The following is a 20,024-nucleotide window of genomic DNA, read 5'->3' as shown; positions in this document are numbered from 1 at the left end:
CTGTTTCCTTCAGGTGTCAAAGTCCCCCAGTTTGCCCTGCACCCCAAACACTGATGCCATTTGGTTTCAGGGGTTGTGCCACCCATCTGCGGATGGTGCAGTCTCTGGAGGGTGGGACAGCTCCCAGGGGCAGGAGCAGGGTGACACCAGCACGGGGGTGACCCTGTGTCCCCCTGAGCACTCCTCACCTTGCACCAGGGGCTCATTTCAGCACAGAAACACCCCCAGCACTCAGCCCTGCTGTGACAGAGATGCTCCTGTGGCCACTGCAGCCCCAGGATGCCCAGAACCCAAATCCCACATCCCCCTGCAGGACCCCAACCCCACAACTCCTGCAGACCCTGACCCTGCAGGACCCCAATCCCACATCCCCATGCAGACCCTGACCCTGCAGAACCCCAATCCCACATCCCCCTGCAGGACCCCAATCCCACATCCCCATGCAGACCCTGCCCTGCAGAACCTCAATCCCACATCCCCTGCAGGACCCCAACCCCACATCCCCCTGCAGAACCCCAATCCCACATCCCCCTGCAGACCCCAACCCTACATCCCCTGCAGACCCTGACCCCACATCCCCCTGCAGACCCTGACCCTGCAGGACCCCAATCCCACATCCCTATGCAGACCCTGCCCTGCAGACCCCAACCCCACATCCCCTGCAGAACCCAAATCCCACATCTCCTGCAGGACCCCAACCCCACATCCCACTGCAGAACCCCAACCCCACATCCCCATGCAGACCCTGCCCCTGCAGGACCCCAACCCCACATCCCCTGCAGAACCCCAACCCCACATCCCCCACAAAGGGGCTCCCACCCCCCTGGGAGCAGATTGGAACACCCTGGAAGCCACAGAGAGCCCTGCAGTGACTGGAGCAGGGCCACAGCCCCAGAGGACTCCTAGAGGGGCCATGCTGGGGGTCCCCAATGGGGGGGACACCTTGGGGTCCCATCTCCCACGAGCCTGGAGTGGCTGCCAGACACTTTCACACCTCCTGTGCCAGACTGGCACCCACCATGTGGGATTCCTGCGGGCACAGGTGTGCCCAGCTGCCAGTGCCACCATCCCTGAGGAGGGGACACAGCCCCAAAGGGGACAGGGGGTGCAGGGCCAGCACAGAAATGTTTGGGGGAAATGCTTGGTAGCCACAGGTGGGACCCTCTTGTTCTGTTATCTGCTGCTGTTGAAGCACACGGATTTCCTTTAACTGACTGGACAAAAGGAAGACAAAATTTCAAAATTTCATTAATTCAATGCATTAATGAAATTATTAATGAAAAGCTTTTGTTTGCAGGTGGTCATAAAACATCACTATAAAACACAGCAAGAAGTCAAAACATCTTGCTTTGATATAAGTCAAACTATCACTTTAAACTTTCCCCACTTTCGTTGTCCCGCACAGAAAATGGTGAAATCAGCACATTAAAGGCCTTGGTGTCACTGAAATTCCATGACAAAACACAGGGAATTGGGTCACCCGTTCCTGCTGCTGCTGCAGGCCCTGAGGAAGGGCCCTGCAGGGACTGCAGCCCCACTCCTGCCTCAGGGGGCAGGGGAGGACACGTCCCTGTCCCCACAGCCGTGTGACACGAGGAGGGAGACGCGGGTGCAGCAGGGCTGGTGTCATCACCCCTGGCCTGAGCTGGAGAACCATGGCCCCAAATCCCCCTGCAGAGCCCAAATCCCCCTGCAGAACCCACATCCCCCTGCAGAACCCTGACCCTGCAGAACCCTGACCCCAAATCCCCCTGCAGAACCCTGACCCTGCAGAGCCCACATCCCCCTGCAGAGCCCTGACCCTGCAGAACAATGAACCCAAATCCCCCTGTAGAGCCCAAATCCCCCTGCAGACCCCAAATCCCCCTGCAGACCCCAAATCCCCCTGCAGACCCCAAATCCCCTGCAGAGCCCACATCCCCCTGCAGAGCCCAAATCCCCCTGCAGAACCTGACCCTGCAGAACCCAGACCCCAAATCCCCCTGCAGAACCCTGACCCCAAATCCCCCTGCAGAACCCCAATTCCACATCCCCCTCCAGACCCCACATTCCCCTGCAGAACCCCAGCCCCAAATCCCCCTGCAGACCCCAGACCCCACATCCCCATATAGACCCCACATCCCCCTACAGACCCCTGACCCCACATCCCCCTATAGACCCCACATCCCCCTGCAGACCCCTGACCCCACATCTCTCTACAGAATCCCAGGCCCACATCCCTCTACAGAACCCTGACCCTGCAGAGCCCTGGCCCCACATCCCCCTGCAGACCCCACATCCCCCTGCAGACCCCACATCCCCCTGCAGAACCCTGACCCCAAATCCCCCTGCAGAGCCCACATCCCCCTGCAGAACCCTGACCCTGCAGAGCCCTGGCCCCACATCCCCCTGCAGACCCCACATCCCCCTGCAGACCCCACATCCCCCTGCAGAACCCCAACCCCACATCCCCCTGCAGAGCCCACATCCCCCTGCAGACCCCTGACCCTGCAGAACCCTGACCCCAAATCCCCCTGCAGAGCCCACATCCCTCTACAGAACCCTGACCCTGCAGACCCCTGACCCCACATCCCCCTACAGACCCCAAATCCCCCTGCAGACCCCTGACCCCACATCCCCCTGCAGACCCCAGACCCACCTCACCCCATTCCCAGCCCTCTCCTCCCCTTTCCCAGCCATCCCCCTTCTGGTTTTTTTTTTTGATCTCCTCGCAGCGCATCTTTAAAAGCAACCCAACTGCGCCGGGGAGAAAATCCGCTGCAGTGAGATCATTGCGAGACCCTCAGACGTCGGGGTCGGGTGTGAAATGAACCTCCCTCCTCCTCCTCCTCCTCCTCCTCCTCCTCCCCCGGCCCTTCTCAAAGGCTGTTATGTTTTGTAATCGGATTAAGGGCAGCCCTGCGCCCTCCCCACGCCGCTCCCGGCCCGCGGCCGCCGCTCTCCCCGCGCTTGTTTAAGCGAGCGCGGAGCTCTCCGTGCGCAGGGAGCCTGAAAGGTTTAGTCAGCGAACAAATTGCTTCTCTGTAGGGGCCGTTTTCTTCCCCAAGTTGAACATAATGATGGCAGTTTGAGGAACAGATGGTGCAGCTGAGCACAGATAATCCCGCCGGGCTCGGGGAGAGCAGCGCCGGCTCTGCCCGCACCGCCCGCGGCCGGCCCGGGACCGGGGGGCACCCGGTGGTCGCACCCCGACCGAGCACAAGGAGCTCACCCCGCCCTCGCACCTCTGCTGGCCCCCGTTTGGGTGCCAGACTCCGCTCGTGCCTCAGTTTCCCCCGAGGGGAATCTCAGCTCCGTCACTTTGCGAGGCAGGGCTCGCCTCCGGATCGCAGGGACCTGGGGAGATGAGATGTGAGACAGAAACAGCCTTCCCACGGCTGAGAACAGCTCATTTCCCTCTTATTTTCCTATTTTGCCCCTCTCTCCAACAGCATTGGAGATGTGGAAAGAGCTGAAGAGATTCCAGCAGCTCATTTCCCTCTCATTTTCCTATTTTTGCCCCTCTCATTTGCTCTTGTAAGGCAAAGATTGAAGACTGAACCCCTTCTTAGAGTTACCTTACCACCCTGCCTCGGGAAGAAAGGATTCAAACCCTCATCTCTCCAACAGCATTGGAGATGTGGAAAGAGCTGAAGAAATTCCAGCAGCTCGTTTCCCTCTCATTTTCCTATTTTTGCCCCTCTCATTTGCTCTTGTAAGGCAAAGATTGAAGACTGAACCCCTTCTTAGAGTTACCTTACTGCCTCGGGAAGAAAGGATTCAAGCCCTCATCTCTCCAACAGCATTGGAGATGTGGACAGAGCTGAAGAAATTCCGGACTTGGGTGTGCAGTGTGCCCGTGCCCAGCTCAGGGATGCCGGGATCTGCCCCCTGAATGAGTCTTTATTTAAAACCCAGCAGCGGGAAGAGCCCCACGGACACGGTGCAGGCAGGGCAAGGCAGGGACACATCTGCATGGAGCCCTCCCCATGCCAGGCTGGGACCACAGACCCTTCCCCACTCCAGACTGGCACCACAGACCCTTCCCCACTCCAGGCTGGGACCAGAGACCCTTCCCCATGCTAGGCTGGTACCAGAGACCCTCCCCACTCCAGGGGTCACGGACACATGCATGGAGCCCATGCCAGGCTGGCACCACAGACCCTTCCCCACATCATGGGGCACGGACACATCTGTGTGGAGCAAGCCCTGCTCACACCAGGCTGGCACCACAGACCCTCCCCATGCCAGGCTGGCACCACAGACCCTTCCCCACTCCAGGCTGGAACCACAGACCCTCCCCACACCATGGGGCAGGGACACATGCATGGAGCAAGCCCTGTCCATGCCAGGTTGGCACCAGAGACCCTTCGCCATGCCAGACTGGCACCAGAGACCCTTCCCCACACCACGGGGCATGGGCACATCTGCATGGAGCCCTCCCCGTGTCAGGCTGGGACCAGAGACCCTTCCCCACTCGCGGCTGGCACCAGAGACCTTTCCCTAGTCCAGGCTGGCACCAGAGACCCTTCCCCACTTCAGGCTGGCACCACAAACCCTTCTCCACACCAGGTTGGGACCAGAGACCCTTCCCCATGCCACGGGGCACAGGCACATCTGCATGGAGCCCTGCCCATGCCAGGCTGGCACCACAGACCCTTCCCCACTCCAGACTGGCACCACAGACCCTTCCCCACACGATGGGGCAGGGACACATGCATGGAGCAAGCCCTGCCCATGCCAGGCTGGCACCACAGACCCTTCCCTACTCCAGACTGGCAACACAGACCCTTCCCCACACCGTGGGGCACCAGAGACCCTTCTCCACACCAGGCTGGGACCAGAGACCCTTCCCCATGCTAGTCTGGTACCAGAGACCCTCCCCACTCCACGGGGCACAGACACATGCATGGAGCAAGCCCTGCCCAAGCCAGGCTGGCACCACAGACCCTTCTCCACACCAGGCTGGCACCACAGACCCTTCCCCACTCCAGACTGGCACCACAGACCCTCCCCATGCCATGGGGCACGGACACATCTGCATGGAGCCCTCCCCATGCCAGGCTGGCACCACAGACCCTCCCCACTCCAGACTGGCACCACAGACCCTTCCCCACTCCAGGCTGGCACCACAGACCCTTCCCATGCCAGACTGGCACCACAGACCCTTCCCCACTCCAGACTGGCACCATAGACCCTTCCCTACTCCAGACTGGCACCACAGACCCTTCCCCACTCCAGACTGGCACCATAGACCCTTCCCCACTCCAGACTGGCACCACAGACCCTTCCCCACTCCAGACTGGCACCACAGACCCTTGCCCACGCCCGGGGCTCTCCCAGCCCCCAGGACACGCTCCAGGCACACTGCACCGCGTGCCTGTGTCCGCAGGGTTTGTTTCATTCAGTCCCCTGAGAGCCCCGGCTCTGACAGCTCCCCTGCCCTCTCCGTGGCAGCCCAGCTGCCGAGAGACCTGCCTAATTCACCTCTTGCTAATGCAGCAGCTCGATCAGCTGCTCGGAGGGTGTTTTACAAGTCAAAGCAATAACAGCATCCCTCTGCTACAGCTGGGGAAACTAAGGCACACAAAGAGGTGCCCGGCAGTCCAGTGGAATTAGGAGCAGGAGAAAGCCCGAGCTCGTGGTGTACATGTCCTTACACATCCACAGCCCCCACCCCCGGAGCAGCTGATGCCGGGTGCTGTTGATGGAAAGGCAGCTAATCATCTTTCCCACCTTCCTCGGAGTGTGAATCGTTATCCCAGCGACACCTGGAAAGCTCCTTGTCACACACATCCCATAATGGGCACCAGATGGGAGAGGCAGGGCTGGGGAGAGGGGCAGGGGCCTGGCCGCCCCCACACCGAACAAAGAGCAGCGCCCAGGAGCTCCCCAGTACGGACCAGTATGGCCAGTACTGGGTTGGAGGGTCAGCAGCAAGGGGAGGGCCCAGGCAGAGGTGGCAGTGGAGGAAGAGGCACCACGGGTGGCACTGAAAGCCTCAATAACCACCCAGGCAGCCCTGCCCGTTGGGAAAGGACGGGAAAAAGTGACAAATGAAGGTTAAAGGCAGCAGAGCCATGGAGCCCTGGCACCCCAAACCCTCCAAAGGACATCAGAGCCTCTGCTCAGTGCCAGCCTGGCAGGGGCACCATGGGTGCAGGGAGCCCTGGCACCCCAAACCCTCCAGAGCACATCCCACCTTGCCTTGGAACCTCTGCTCATGCCAGCCTTGCAAAGGCACCATGAGTGCAGGGAGCTCTGGCACCCCAAACCCTCCAAAGGACATCAGAGCCTCTGCTCAGTGCCAGCCTGGCAGTGCAGGGAGCCCTGGCACCCCAAACCCTCTAAAGCACCTCAGAGCCTCTGCTCATGCCAGCCTTGCAAAGGCACCGTGGGTGCAGGGAGCTCTGGCACCCCAAACCCTCCAGAGCACATCAGAGCCTCTGCTCAGTGCCAGTTTCACAGTGGCACTGTGGGTGTAGGGAGCCCTGGCACCCCAAACCCTCCAAAGCACCTCAGAGCCTCTGCTCAATGCCAGCCTGGCAGGGGCACCGTGGGTGCAGGGAGCCCTGGCACAGTTTGGATGGTGACAGGGGGGACACGATGGGAATTAGAGCCAGGTCCCTGTGCTTGGAGTGACCCAGAGCCCCCCAGTTCCTCCCTGACCCCAAACTCTGGGGGCAGAGCCCAGTCCCCAGTGCCACTGCAATTACAGAGCCACCTTCTCAGGCCCCCATTCATTGCCACAGGCATAATGAGCCCCCAGGCCTCATCAGGGGGGGCAAAGCAATTAAAATTGCTGCCCTGGTGGCTGCGTGGGTGGCTCTGGTGTGGGTTGATGCCAGTGCCCCTTTTGGGGTGAGTGGGCACTGCCAGGCTGGGCAGGGCTCAGATTGCTGCGTGTCCCTGGGGGTGAACAATCGACTCGTTCTTCCCTGGCTTCAAAGAATAATAAAATAAAAAATAAAGAGGGAATAAAGGCCCCAGTAAAGCTGGGAGTCAAGTTTATTTACAAACGGAGTATGAAGTGAAGGGCCTGGAACAAAGGTGTTATGTAAGGGACAGTCACTAAGGGGCTCTTTACCCACGCTAATTGCCACTTGCTCCATGATATCCATTTAGCTGGCAGCTGAAATGGCCTCCTCAGCCCTGTGGGTTCAAGCAGTGCTTGTTTGCAGCACTGCCCAGTGCAATTAGTGCAGCAGCACAGGGGCTGCTGCAGTCCTGTCAGCACCCAGGACACCCCTCTGGATGTCCTGAGCAGCCCAGACCCCTGCCAGGGAGCTCAGGGAGCCTGGCACAGAGCCCACAATGCCCCTGTGGGTTTGATTATGACCCCTGGAGCAAGTCACCAACCTTAGATGAAGATTAGCAAGCCACAACAGTTTAAGTAGAATATTAGTGAAGTTATCACGGGGTGGAAAAGTAGATTTGAGGGTTTTTGGTATGGGGGTTCAGGGGGCAAGATGGAGGGATCTGGGTATGTCCAGCCTTTCTCCTTCTTCTTCTTGGCCTCCATCTTCTGCTGTGATGGTGGCACTTTGGGATTGGTTTAGAGTAGAAGCTCAGTGTCTAACACAGGTTATAGGTATTGGGAAGTTATTGTAAACATTGTACAGGTAGTTTTTAGTATAAAGACATAAAACCACCCTGGGGACAGGCAGAGTGCCTGGAACTGTAGGATCTCAGCACATCGTTCCCGATGCCCAGAGATGCCAGGAGAACCCTTGGGTGTCTCGGAAATCCTGGAATGTTGCCAAGAGTGTTTGGTGGCTTGATTTTGATCCATCCACAGAAGTGACAGCAGTTTGAGGACATGAGAATCACTTTAGAGTACAAGGTGTAAAAGAGACACATTTAGAGGGTGAAATATAAACTTTAAGGTTTTTGGTACAGGGGGGTTATGGAGACAAGATGGAGGGATCAGGGCGTGTCTCGTCCTTCTTCTTTCTTCTTCTTGTCCTCCATCTCCTGTGGTGATGTTGGCACTTGGGGATTGGTTTATAGTAAAGGTGCACTTGCTAACATGGGTGAAAAGCATTGGGAAATAAAGGTAAATATTGTGTACGTAGATTTTAGTATAAAAAGACATGACCGCCCCGTGGGTGGTCAGAGAGTGCCTGTGACTGCTTGCAGATCAGACCTCTGCTGGGCAGACAGAAAATTTTGTAGATAAGAAATAATAAACAACCTGAAGATGGAAAAGCTGAAGAATCCAGACTTGTCCTTTGCATCGCGTGCCACCCAAAAACCGCCCTACCCGTGTGGGGCAGAGACAGACAGCCGAACCCGACATGGAACTGTCCTGCTGGATGGACCTGGGCAGGGCAGGAGAGAATTTTTTATAGATAAGACACAATAAACAACCTTGAGAGCGAGAAATGAAGAGCCCTGACTGCTTCTTCAGGTGCCGGGCTGGGAAAAGAGACTTTGGAACTTTTCTTGGGGTCACTGTGAGCAGCAGAGACCCCAACACTGTCCCACCACCCAAACCCAGCGGGAAGCCTCACACCTCCCCAGCAATGGGATCACAGAGCCCACAGAGGGTGGGTGGGTGGGTGTGCTGGTGGGCACAGGGCTTGGCAGGGAGAGAGGCTGCCGTGTGGGGGATTTTGGTGTCTGTTGTGTAACAGGGAGGGACCTTGAGGTCATCCCAACCCAGCCTGGGTGGTGAGGGGCAGAAAATCAATGTGGGATTCTTGTGGAGAATGATGGCCCTGAAAGGAGAACGAGGTCTGGAGAGGATGAACAGAACCTGATTGTGACCGTGTTCACAGGGGTCTAAAGATGAGAGAAGATACAAAGATCTGACTCCGTGTTTCAGAAGGCTTGATTTATTATTTTATGATATATATTATATTAAAATTATACTAAAAGAATAGAAGAAAAGATTTCACCAGAAGGCTGGCTAAGAATAGAAAAAGAAGGAATGAATAACAAAGGTTTGTGGCTCAGAGTCAGAGCCAGCTGGGCTGTGATTGGCCATTAATTAGAAACAACTAACATGGACTAATCAAAGATCTACTTGTTGCATTCCACAGCAGCAGATAACCATTATTTACATGTTGTTCCTGAGGCCTCTCAGCTTCTCAGGAGGAACAATCCTAAGGAAAGAATTTTCCATAAAAGATGCCTGTGACACCTGATGTTTGTGACGGTGTTTCCCAGGGCTCCAACTGGAAATTGCCCTCAAGTGCAAAAGCCCCAAAGGCAGAAAGCAGAATAAAAACAGAATAAAAACCATTGGGGAGGAGAAGGTGCTGTGAGCTCCTGCAGTGTGTGTGCCCTTCCTGCTCCAGCCCTGCCCTCACCCCTGGCATGGCACAGGGACCCTCAGCTCTGCTCCAACCAAACCCAGGAAAGGGGGAAGATGAGGTGGCAGCACCCCCAGGAGCCCAGAGGTCAATTTTATTGACAAACTGCCTCTTGAATGGAGCAGAGGGAACAATGCTGGCCTCAGCCCGGGTCACTGGGGCCGTGTAAAGCAAGGGGCCGGCCCCAGTGGCCCCGGGAGAGCCCTCCAGGCAAAGTGGCCTTTCCCAACGTGTTTGCATAACCTCTGACCCCTTCTTTTGGGGTTTAATTGAAATCCCAGCTCGGTGACAAATTGGCATGACCAGCAGGCTGGAGGCTGAGAGGGTGAGCGTGGAATGATGCTGGGAACTGCCCTGGCTGCTCTGGCACTGCCCGACCTGCTGCCCCTTCCTGCCCTGCCATGGCACACCTGCAAAGCCCAAGGGGGGTTTTAATCACACCCTGCTCCTTCCTCTGCCCCATGTCCCTGCCCAAAGGCCACCACAGCGGGCTTGGGACAGGAATCCAGCAGCAGCTCTGTCTCAATACAGGCAGGAGCACACAGGCACTGTCTGAGGCGTGTGAGCCTCCCTCAGAAACTTCATAATCTGAAATCTCCTTGGGCTGGAATGCTCTGCTGCTTTGTTAATCACAGAGCTCCTTGGGCTGAGGCATTTGCAGTTTGCACCCTGGCAAAGCTCCACCAGAGACTCCTCTCCCTCCCTGCCCAAAGGGAAAGGTCACAGCCCTTCTCCAGCCCTGTCCTGAAGTAAAAACTGCTTTTTAGAGCCAAAAGGAGAAATGACTTCCTAGAAAAACAACTGTAACTGAAGTCCCAAAGCAGTTTTGGGCATCAAAACCTGACATGGAGCCCAATGGAGCTGAAGCCATCCTATCTCAGAAGTTCCTGGGAGAGAGGTGAGAAATGACAGAATTCCCTGTGATGGCAGAAATCTCATTTTCTGCAGAAACCAGACTAAAAACAAAGAGAAAAAGCCCCAAACCAGACTCCTCTCGATCCCCATCCCTTTTGCAGAGCATTTGCAGCATCCCAGCTGCTCCTTGCAGCACATGGGTGATGCAGGGGTGGCCAGGTGGGTTTCCCTGCTGGCTAAAGGGACTGCACAGAACCCTCCAGAGCACAAATATTTCCCCTCCACTTTTCTTCCCGTCCCAGAACACCGGATTCTGGGATTAGACTGCAGAGTTTTCCTGCCCACAGGTAAAGATTTAATATTTCACACTGTGTAGAGCATGCAGTGTGAATCCCAGCTGCCTTTTAACAATAATGTCTGGTATCATGTGCAACCACACCCCTGAAGTGCAAATGGCACAGGTGAGGTTGGAACAGTTCCCGCTAAATCCCTGCAATTTCCAAATTTCCACGCGCAGCCAGGGGCCTGTGAATCACTGAGGCTCCTGCCTGTGGTTCTGCTGGCCCTGCCCTGCAGGATTTCACTGCTCCTGGATTTTATATCCCACATCTTGGAGCAGCAGTCACACATTTTGCAGGAGCAGCACAAGACTTTCCCTCAGGAGCGTGTCTGTGCATCCAACTCACATTGAAGCACCTTAAAAACAGAGCAGTCCCACATTGAGGCAAAACCCAAAAATATCTCCATTGCCGCCTGCTTTACTGTCTGCGCCTCATTTGCAAATCATTTACAGGGATTTTTACATATCCTAAAATACTTCTAATTGCAGGTTTGGTGTCTGTCATCCGTCACTGATTAATACATTTCGTTGCTATTATTGTTATTATTACTATTAACCGTGCATCCATCCAATTCACAAATCAAAGTCTGTTGCCCAGGATGGAGCCACGAGGATCAGGTTTGTTTCTAGGAGGTGCAGCCATCAGAGGGGATGAGACCCAGAAGAGCAGCCCCTCTCCCTGTGGATCTCTGCTTTGTAAAGAGCAGGAGATCAGCACTTTGCAGAAGATGTGCAGAAATTAGGGTCTAAATCAGCCCCAATGCCTCCAACAAACTGGGGGTACTGGTGGGGACTGGACAATTCACTCTCCCACCTCCCCATACCAGTTTCAAGGGACACAAATCAGTTGTAATTTGATTTTGTTAACCTCCTTCTCTCCCAGCCTCACTCACACCACTGGGAATAAATCCAGGATGATTTTATTCCCCCCTTTTTTTTGCTCCCAGCTCCCAGGTCAGCCTCACGCTCTGCTGGCTGTCACTGAGCCACCCAGCCCTGTGATGAGACCCATAAGAGCAGCCCCTTGGATCTCGGCTTTGCAAAGAGCAGGAGATCAGCACTTTGCAGATGTACAAAATGGGGTGTAAATCAGCCCCAAATGCCTCCAACAAACTGGGGGTACTGATGGATCTCAAATTGCTTTGCAAAGAGCAGGAGATCAGCACTTTGCAGAAGATGTGCAGAAGATGGGATCTAAATCAGCCCCAAATTCCTCCAACAAACTGGGGGTACTGGTGGAGACTGGACAATTCACTCTCCCACCTCCCCATGCCAGTTGCCACGTTTCAAGGGACACAAATCGGTTGTAATTTTGTTTTGTTAACCTCCTTCTCTCCCACACCACTGGGAATAAATCCAGGATGATTTTATCCCTCCCTTTTTTTTTGCTCCCAGCTCCCAGGTCAGCCTCACGCTCTGCTGGCTGTCACTGAGCCACCCAGCCCTGTGACGAGACCCAGAAGAGCAGCCCCTTGCCCTGTGGATCTCAAATTGCTTTGCAAAGAGCAGGAAATCAGCACTTTGCAGATGTACAAAATGGGGTGTAAATCAGCCCCAGTGCCTCCAACAAACTGGGGGTACTGGTGGAGCCTGGACAATTCACTCTCTCACCTCCCCATGCCAGTTGCCACGTTTCAAGGGACACAAATCAGTTGTAATTTTGTTTTGTTAACCTCCTTCTCTCCCACACCATTGGGAATAAATCCAGGATGATTTTATCCCCCCTTTTTTTTTGCTCCCAGGTCAGCCTCACGCTCTGCTGGCTGTCACTGAGCCACCCAGCCCTGTGATGAGACCCAGAAGAGCAGCCCCTTGGATCTCAGCTTTGCAAAGAGCAGGAGATCAGCACTTTGCAGAAGATGTGCAGAAGCTGGGGTGTAAATCAGCCCCAGTGCCTCCAGCAAACTGGGGGTACTGGTGGGGACTGGACAATTCATCTCCATGCCAGTTGCCACGTTTCAAGGGACACAAATCAGTTGTAATTTTGTTTTGTTAACCTCCTTCTCTCCCACACCACTGGGAATAAATCCCGGATGGTTTTATCCCCCCTCACGCTCTGCTGGCTGTCACTGAGCCACCTTCCCCCGTGCCCCGTGGGTCACCATTCCCCCACACAAACTTCGCTTTCCACCAGTTGAAGATCTTAGAGGCTCCTCGCACAAAACCCTTTGAGGTATTTCATGCGAGGCTTGAAAAGGCTCCTGCTTCCTCTGGGGGGCATTATCATGACAACCGCCTTTAATTCAGCGCCGATGCCGGCTCCCAGCTGGATCCTCAGCCACGCCAAGTCCCCCCGACACCCTTCGGCTGCCTCCGAGAGGCCAAAGGAGCGCTCGGGTCCCAGGATCACGGGGAACCGGCCCATCCCCATTTCCCAGTCCCCATCCTCATATAAATTCCCTTCCAGTCGCCCCGCACTGTTCTCTGCGCCTTCTTCTTTTTTTTTTTTGCGAGCGCTGCCCTCCTCTTCCCCACTCCCACCGGGCGCTTCCCTCCTCCCCGCGGTCCCTCCTCTGTCCCCAGCATCCCCCTTTTCTCTCGGCTCTCTATAAACAAAGCGCCTCAGTGTCTGCGGGGGAAGAAAAGTTGCATTATGCAAATGGGAAAAAGCGACCGGGAGATTTCTCACTCCGAGAACCCCCAGAATTCCGGGCTTGCACCTCGGTTTCCATGGCATGGCCAAAGCCTGCTGGAAGCTGGTTTGCATACGGATGAGAGAGGAGATGAAATCAGCACGAAAGCCCATCGCTGACAGAACTCCATTGTTTCGCCTGTCTGATTTGGAGGCTAATAAAACGCCATTAAAAAAAAAAAAAAAAAAAGAAAGAGGAAAAAAAAAAAAACCAACAAAAAAAAAAAACCCCGCCGCTTTCATCCTGCCTTTGCTCAGGGACGGGGAGGGGGCGGTAAATGTGATGATGACGGAAGATCAGCTGCGCTGTCGGACTTGGGGTGAAGGAAATTCCCAGGATGCACTGCCCTGCGAGGCAGAGCGATGCCGACAGGAGATGGTGCTGTGGGCAGAGCGCTGCGCTGGCAGAGGCTGCCGAGGCAGAGCCAGCCTTGCTCCTCTGGCACAGGAGCGTTAAAACGGCCCAGGTTCAGCCACAAACCTGCCCATGTCATGGCACATCTCGGGGAGTCTGTCCATCCATGTGTGCCATGTCCAGGGGAGACACTGGAGCAGGCTCATGGGCTGGGATCAGGCTCTCCTTTCAGAGTGGAATGAATTAAAAACTGTGAATAAAAGGCTGGGGTGGGGAGAAGGTCAGGGAGCTGCACAGTGCTTCCATGCTCCTTCACCACACAAACCATCGCTCTGCTGGAGGAGAGGGAAGAGACAGCACAGAATAGCCACACACATGGGTGCCCCATCCTAAGAGCCTCCTTGGGCTGCTCCTGGTGCTCCTGCACATCCCAGCACCTTCCCAGGGCTCTGAGGAGTGAGCTGGACGGAGCAGGAGCCTCCTTGGGCTCTTCCTGATGCTCCTGCACATCCCAGCACCTTTCCCAGGGCTCTGAGCTGGATGGAGCAGGAGCCTCCTTGGGCTCTTCCTGGTGTTCCTGCACATCCCAGCACCTTCCCAGGGCTCTGAGCTGGATGGAGCAGGAGCCTCCTTGGGCTCTTCCTGATGCTCCTGCACATCCCAGCACCTTTCCCAGGGCTCTGAGCTGGATGGAGCAGGATCCCCATCCTAACAGCCTCCTTGAATTAAAAATTGAATAAAAGGCTGGGGTGGGGAGAAGGTCAGGGAGCTGCACAGTGCTTCCCTGCTCCTTCACCACACAAACCATCGCTCTGCTGGAGGAGAGGGAAGAGACAGCACAGAATAGCCACACACATGGGTGCCCCATCCTAAGAGCCTCCTTGGGCTGTTCCTGGTGCTCCTGCCCATCCCAGCAGCTTTCCCAGGGCTCTGAGGAGGGAGCTGGATGGAGCAGGAGCCTCCTTGGGCTGTTCCTGATGCTCCTGCACATCCCAGCAGCTTTCCCAGGGCTCTGAGCTGGATGGAGCAGGAGCTCTTGGCCCTCGGTGGCTCTCCTGCCCTGGGCCTTGCCATGGCCACCCAGTCCCTTTCCTGCTGCCAGCAGGGCATTGTGTGCAGTGTGTGCCTTCCAGAGCAGCATGATTTGCCTTGAAAGGGCTGATTTGCTTTCCCCGGTCCATTGAAAGTCTGAGACCAAAGGCTGTTCCCTCCAGGCGCTCGGAAACCTGGCACCCTTTCCACTTTGCTTCCCTGTGCCCCTCAGCCCAGGGGCTCCTGCTGAGATTTTGCTGTCAACAGAGTTTTGTTCCCTTTCTAGGGCGGCGCAGAAGGGACACAAGGACCTTGAAAATGGCAGCTTCTTTGACACGGCTATTCTCCTTCGACCCCCCTGGCTGAATAAAAAACTCACAAAAATGAAGTTTACTGTATTTCCTCCTTAGGGGGAAAACACTGCATCTTGGTACTAATTAATTTACCTCATTAACATTGGGTCTGTATGCAAAGACCTCTTTCTGTACTGGTCGGGACAGAGGAAATAACAGGAATAAAAAAAAAAAAATAAAATATTCAGGCAACTCTCAGCCCTGACTGTAAAAGGGGCATCGCAGGATGAACTGTGCCACAGTGATCATTCAAGGCTCAGGGAAAACCTCTGCAGGAGAACGGCCTCCACCTCCACCTCCCCTCTGTTTGGGGCCAAACCACAGCAGAACCCTGACACTGGGCAGGAGGTGCAGAGGGAATTCACTGCTCAGGGGGATGGAGCAGGAGGGAGTCGAGGAACAGATTCTGTGAAGGAGGGGAGCAGGGAGGATGCCCATGAGCAGGGCACCATTCAGGCCGCTGGGCTCACCCCTCTGCTGCCTTCACCAGAAGCTCTGGGCCGTGCTTAGACCCTGAATTTTCCCAGGGCTTGCCCATCTCCCACTGCTCCTGCCTAGGAAAACCCTGCTCTGCTATTTTGTTCTTTTCCCTGCCAGATGCCAGCTCTCTTCAGCCTCTTTCTTCTCCCCACGCTTTGCTTTTGCCGCATAGTTCCGGAAATCAGAAACAAAAGGAGAGGAAAGAAAATAGGCTGGATCTGGGGGGGGAGGAGGGGGAGTTTCCCTTCCGTTCAGCTTTTCCAGCTCTCCCTGCCTCCCAATATCAGGCACTCGGTGGCACCTCACATGACGAGCGCTCGCGCCCACGTGCGTGCCCACGTGATGAGATGCCCGCTTGTGCCAGGCTGCTGAATGAAGGAGAAAAGCAAAGAGGCTGGGTTTGAGCCCAGCTTCATTGGCAGGAGAAGCAGGAGGATGGAGGAGAAGCTCCTCTCTGCTCTCACTCTGCACCCTGAAGCTGCATGGCTGAAACGCACGGGCTGGAGGGAAAGCGTCCCCAGGCCACACAGTTCCAGGCTTTGTGGCAGAATTCAGGACACCCCTCTGGCTGTCCTGGATGGCTCCAAGGGGAGCCAGGGGGCTCAGAGACCTTGGCACAGAGCCCAAGACACCTCTGATTTTGAGTATGACCCATGGAAAAAATTACCAACCTTATATGAGGATCTGCAAGCCCCAAAAGTCTAAGTAGAATAATGGTTAGTTTGTCACAAGGTGAAGAATAATTTTTGGGGTTTTTAGAATGGAGGTTCAGGGGGCAAGATGGAGGAATCTGGGCATGTCCAGCCTTTCTCCTTCTTCTTCTTGGCCTCCAGTTTTTGCTGCGATGGTGGCATTTTTGGATTGGTTTAAGGTAGAAGCTCAGTGTCTAACACAAGTGATAGGTATTGGGAAGTTATTGTAAATATTGTAGAGGTAGTTTTCAGTATAAAAAGATAACACCACCCCAAGGGCATCCCCAGGCCACACAGTTCCAGGCTTTGTGGCAGAATTCAGGACATCCCTCTGGCTGTCCTGGATGGCTCCAACCCCTGCCAGGGGGCTCAGAGATGTTGGCACAGAGCCCAAGACAGCTGTGATTTTGAGTATGACCCATGGAAAAAATTACCAACCTTATATGAGGATCTGCAAACCACAAAAGTCTAAGTAGAATAATGGTTAGTTTGCCACGGGGTGAAAAATGGATTTTTTGGGGTTTTTAGAATGGGGGTTGAGGCAAGATGGAGGAATCTGGGCGTGTCCAGCCTTTCTCCTTCTTCTTCTTGGCCTCCATTTTCTGCTGTGATGGTGGCACTTTTGGGTTGGTTTAGAGTAGAAGCTCAGTGTCTAACATGGGTGATCGGTATTGGGAAGTAATTGTAAATATTGTACAGGTAGTTTTTAGTATAAAAAGAGAACACCACTCCAAGGGCGTCCCCAGGCCACACAGTTCCAGGCTTTGTGGCAGAATTCAGGACACCCCTCTGGCTGTCCTGGATGGCTCCAACCCCTGCCAGGGGGCTCAGAGACCTTGGCACAGAGCCCAAGACAGCTGTGATTTTGAGTATGACCCATGGAAAAAATTACCAACCTTACATGAGGATCTGCAAGCCCCAAAAGTCTAAGTAGAATAATGGTTAGTTTGTCATGGGGTGAAAAATGGATTTTTTGGGGTTTTTAGAATGGGGGTTCAGGGGGCAAGATGGAGGAATCTGGGCATGTCCAGCCTTTTTCCTTCTTCTTCTTGGCCTCCATTTTCTGCTGTGATGGTGGCACTTTTGGGTTGGTTTAGAGTAGAAGCTCAGTGTCTAACATGGGTGATAGGTATTGAGGAGTAATTGTAAATATTGTACAGGTAGTTTTTAGTATAAAAAGAGAACACCACCCCAAGGGCATCCCCAGGCCACACAGTTCCAGGCTTTGTGTCAGAATTCAGGACATTCCTCTGGCTGTCCTGGATGGCTCCAAGGGGAGCCAGGAGACTCAGAGATGTTGGCACAGAGCCCAAGACACCTGTGATTTTGAGTATGACCCATGGAAAAAATTACCAACCTTACATGAGGATGTGCAAGCCACAAAAGTATAAGTAGAATAATGCTTAGTTTGCCACGGGGTGAAAAATAGATTTTTTGTGGATTTTAGAATGGAGGTTCAGGGGGCAAGAAGGAGGAATCTGGGCGTGTCCAGCCTTTCTCCTTCTTCTTCTTGGCCTCCATTTTTTGCTGTGATGGTGGCACTTTTGGATTGGTTTAAGGTAGAAGCTCAGTGTCTAACATGGGTGATAGGTATTGAGGAGTAATTGTAAATATTGTACACATAGTTTTTAGTATAAAAAGAGAACAGCAGTGTGCCTCTGTCTGACCTGCTGAATGGACCTCGGCTGGACAGGAGAAAGAAGTTTCTAGATAAGAATCAATAAACAACCTTGAGATCAAGAACTGAAGAGTTCTGACTCCTTCTTCAACAGCCAGGCTGGGAAAAGAGACTTTCTAACGTATCTCAGGGTCACTGTGACCAGCAGAAGTCCTGAGCTGAAGCAGTAAGAGCTGGGCTTTCAGGGCAGGATGTTGGCTCCCACTGTGGTTCCTGGGGCCCTACAGCTCAGATTCTGGCAGCCAAAACCTCCCAAGCACTGTGAACTGCCGAGCCTGAGTCACTCATCTGCCCCCGCATCTTCATGTAACCCCCTTCCAACAGGGCTGGCAGCCTGGGTTTGGGTGTCCACATCATCTGAACAGTTTGATTCACAAATATTTTTGGTTTATAAAGGGAAATCCCCCTTCCCAGGCTTCATATTCACTCACTGAAATGGCCAGCAATCATCCCAGAATTTGCTTTCCACAACAAACAAAACCCCAGCTCAGTGTGTGTGCTCCCATTTGGCAGTGCCAGCTCCCACTCTGAGCATGCTGCCCTTTCCCAACTCCCCTCATTTCTGACAGCACCGAATTTCAGAGCCACTGGGAGCAGCTCCCACCTGTGGGATCTCAGCACATTGCTCCCGATGTCCAGAGTTGCCAGGAGAACCCTTGGGTGTCTCGGAAATCCTGGAATGTTGCCAGGAGTGTTTGGTGGCTTGATTTTGATCCATCCACAGAAGTGACAGCAGTTTGAGGACATGAGAATCACTTTAAAGTGAAGGGTGTAAAAGGGACACATTTATAGGGTGAAATATAAACTTTAAGGTTTTTGGTACAGGGGGGTTATGGAGACAAGATGGAGGGATCAGGGCGTGTCTCGTCCTTCTTCTTTCTTCTTCTTGTCCTCCATCTCCTGTGGTGATGTTGGCACTTGGGGATTGGTTTATGGTGAAGGTGCACTTGCCAACATGGGTGAAAAGTATTGGGAAATAAAGGTAAATATCATGTACGTAGATTTTAGTATAAAAAGACATGACCGCCCCGTGGGTGGGCAGAGTGCCCTTGGCTGCCTTGCAGGTCAGACCTGTGCTGGGCAGACAGAAAATTTTGTAGATAAGAAACAATCAACAATCTGAAGATCGAAAAGCTGAAGAGTCCAGACTCGTCCTTTGAATCGTGTCCACCCAAGAACCGCCCTACCCGTGTCGGGGCACAGACAGACAGACAGACAGACAGACCCCACACCAGCCCTCAGGATTCTCCACGAGGGAGGCAGCATGGGCAGGACCCTTTGTGCATCCCCATGGAGGAGAGGGAAGGTGTTTGCAGCACGGGCTCGGCTCCGCAGAGAGGGTCAGGGTGTGTCCCTGCATTGGAACAGAGCTGGGGTGCTCAAAGCTGCGTGGGGCAGGGGCTGCTTGGCTCCAGCCACCAGCAAGAGCTGCAAAGAGGTGAGAAAATGGGCCAGGAAGGGACACACTGAGAGCCCCTGGCACTGCCCTGGCACTGCCCTGGCACTGGGGCACGTCCCAGGCTCGCTGCTGGAGGGAGAGCAAGGCCAGCTCGCAAAGCAAAGCCCAGCACGGCCCCAGGGGGACACAGAGCTGCCAAAAGCAGAGCACAGCACCAGCCCTGCCAAAACAACCCCTGCCACACACAGCCCAACCCTCCTGCTGTATCCTCCTCAGACAACTTCACCTGCTGCTGGAGCAGGAGCAGGGAGATGCTCCCACCACCAGAAACCTGCTATTAGCGGCAGGTGCTCTGTCCACCCCATTTCAGCTGCTGCCAGACTTCCAGTAATTCTCAGTGACCTCGTTTTCACTTCATTTTGTAAATCATTTTTGGGTTGTTGTTTTTCATTTTACTCAGTTTTTAATTTGTTGTTGTTTCCCTCTGAGCTGGAGTTTGTCATTTAATCAACTTAGGCCCAGATATCCTGGAGGGTGTTTGGGGAAGGGGGGTGGGGGGGGAAGAATGAAAACGCTAATGTCACATCACCTCCCTAAAATGAGTTTTAATTGTAATCCTTTAATCCCTCTCAGATGGCCCTCTCTTCACTGATGTTTTTCATAATTATTCCTTGCCATTTTCCCATCGGTCTAAGGAGTGTCTTCAAGAGGGAGGGGGTGGAGAAAAGGCCCTTTTATAAAATAATAATAATGGGCCAAATTAAGACACAAAGAGGGAAATAACAAGGGGGCAAGGGCTGCAGAGACAGAATGGGGATTATTAATGCCTCCCCCCTCAGAAATTTCAGTGATGGTGCTCTCAGCCACCCCAATCAGTGGGCAATTGAGGCTTGTTTGCTCGAGTGGCTGCAT

The 20,024-nt window shown here is 54.3% G+C and overlaps 1 long non-coding RNA gene across 1 annotated transcript; it reads right to left on the bottom strand.

Moving 5' to 3' along the window:
- Nucleotides 1-3,092: 3,092 nt before the first annotated feature.
- On the bottom strand, nt 3,093-3,843 carry LOC139584803 (uncharacterized). Its single transcript, XR_011676837.1, has 2 exons — nt 3,736-3,843; nt 3,093-3,336 (listed from the first exon to the last, which is right to left on the bottom strand). It is a non-coding gene; the product is annotated as an uncharacterized lncRNA (long non-coding RNA).
- Between the last annotated feature and the right edge of the window lie 16,181 nt (nt 3,844-20,024).

This window comes from Agelaius tricolor, unplaced genomic scaffold (genome assembly GCF_023055355.1).
Source record: "Agelaius tricolor isolate 1412-34295 unplaced genomic scaffold, bAgeTri1.0.p SCAF_66, whole genome shotgun sequence".
Taxonomy (NCBI): domain Eukaryota; kingdom Metazoa; phylum Chordata; class Aves; order Passeriformes; family Icteridae; genus Agelaius; species Agelaius tricolor.
Note: the sequence above shows the minus strand (reverse complement) of the source record. Positions and strands in the feature narration are given on the sequence as shown.